We start from the raw sequence: 2,412 nt of genomic DNA on the forward strand, positions 1-2,412 counted from the left end.
AATAAGCATATTTCATCCTTTCCTTTGAACATTACACAGACAATGGTTGATTATTTAAAGTGACATTCTTTGAAACTCTTTACCCTCTGGGAGTCTCGAACACCTTTGACTTTGCAAACATTTATTGAAACTACTATATTCTGAACATCTGTGAAATCCTGGAGATTTTGGAGGAATAGAGAGATCCAATCTCTACCTTCGTGAACCTTACACTCTAGCAGAGGAGACAGACATGAAACAATAGCACAGTAAGTTGTTTATTTATAATTATGCTGGCTTCTGTGAAGGACAAGTATAGGTAACTATTAAAGCATATAACAGGGTCAGAGAAACGTGATCTGAGGCAATCATGCCTGAGTATGGCTGGTTCTCCAGACAGTACTCTTACTGTCCTTCTCAGTCTCCTTTGTGAGCTCCACTTCTGCCAGCTACTTATGTTGTTAGTGTTTTCCAGGGAGGTAGGCCCATCTCATGCTATGCACCATCATAGTTTTTTTAATCTACCATCATAGTTCTACCACTGCCTTTCAGTTTATGACCAGAAACCTGCTTCAGGTCTCCTCCGCACTCCCACCATGCTTCAAACATGCCTTTTCCAAGCTTCTAACTACTTGTTGGTTACCTCCTGAATGAATCAGAAACACCTGTGAGATGAACTTATTACCTTCCCCAAAATCTGGCTTCCTTCTCTATTCTCTTACAATAACGGCCTCATAAACTACCTATCATCCTTGTCTATTCCCTCTCTCTTAAATTTAATTAACCACCAAATCCTTCCAGATTCATTTCCCAAATCTGGTTCAGATAAGCTCCCATCTTTTTATCCCTTTTAGGAGCTATGGTACTGTAGTGGTTAAAACAGTTGGCTGCTAACCAAAAGGTCTGTGGTTTGAACCCACCTGCTGTTCTACAGAAGAAAGGTGAAGAAGTCTGCTTCCATAAAGATTTGCAGCCTTGGAAACCCAACGGGGTCACTATGAGTCATAATTTACTGTGACACTGAGTTTGGTTTATGGGTTTTTTATTATTTATATCTGCTCTAGATTAGGTCTTTTTCATCTCTGGCCAATATAGTCGTTGGTTTTTCTGATTCTAGTCTTATCCTCCAAATCTGTTCTTCATAATGTCAGAGAGTGGTTCTTCCTGAAATGTCAATCTTATGACATCCCGTCCTGGCTTGAGTCTCTTTACTGCATCAATATCACCTATAAGATAAAATACAAATTCTATAACTGCATAAACTGCACACTTCCACCTGCCTTTGGTGCTCTCTCATCTCCTGTGTGCTCAAGCTTCCAACCCACACTTAGCTAGGTCATGCCCCTGTACTTTTTCCTAATGCCTCCTCTCACTAATGATGTCCTCTCAACTTGTCTTTGGTTAATCATAATCATCTTCTAAACACAGGCCATTTTCTCTCTCCAGAAACCTTCCCTGAATTTCTCCCTAGTGCCTAAGGGATTTGACTGCTAACTAGAAGGCTGGCAGTTCAAACCCACTAGCCACTCCTCGGAAGGAAGATTGGGCAATCTACTTCCATAGAGATACTGCCTTGGCATCAGCCAAATGCCCAAGGAGGGGTTGCTATGAGTCAAAATTGACTTGACAGCAGTGAGATTGGGTTTTTAGTTAGATTACATTAAATGTCTCCCTGTTCCTTAACAATATGCATCTCTGTTCTTGTATGATGATTAAGAAGTAATCCTTTTTATGTGTTTCATTTTCTTCCAGGGTTCAGGGACTATATTAATTCCCAGAAATTAGTTTAGTGTTGGGAACATTGTAAGGGCTTAATAAATATCTGTTTAATACATGAATATCAAGTGCACCTCTCCACTAAGCCTTACTATAAAACTTACTATGTTCAATGTGTTCAACTTCTGCTAGGAAGGCAGAGAATGTAGAGTAGTTAAGACATAGCCTAAGCCCTGGAGAAACAGGCAAGTAGTGGAGACATCTGTGTAAATGAAAAATTACAATTCAATGTGATAAGTACTACAATAAACTAAACCTATTGCTGTAATGTTGATTCTGACTCATAGCAACTCTACGGGACAGAGTAGAACTGCCTTATAGAGTTCCCAAGGCTATAAATCTTTATGGGAGCAGAATGTCACATCTTTCTCTCTTGAGAGGCTAGTAGTTTTGAACTACTGACCTTTTTGTTAGCTGCTGAGCACTTAACCACTATGCCACCAAGGCTCCTCAAGTACTATAACCAAAAAAAAAAAACAAAAAAACCCACTGCCATCGAGTCAATTCTGACTCAAAGTGACTCTCATTGGTTTCCAAGGCTATAAAGCTTTACGGAAATAGATTGTGTCATCTTCCTCCCATGAGCAGCTGGTAGATTTGAACTGCCGACTTGCTAGTTATCAGCCAAATGCCTTACCTACTATGCCACCAGAGCTC

Source organism: Orycteropus afer, unplaced genomic scaffold (genome assembly GCF_000298275.1).
Source record: "Orycteropus afer afer isolate SDZICR_OR568_19922 unplaced genomic scaffold, OryAfe1.0 scaffold00012, whole genome shotgun sequence".
Taxonomy (NCBI): Eukaryota; Metazoa; Chordata; class Mammalia; order Tubulidentata; family Orycteropodidae; genus Orycteropus; species Orycteropus afer.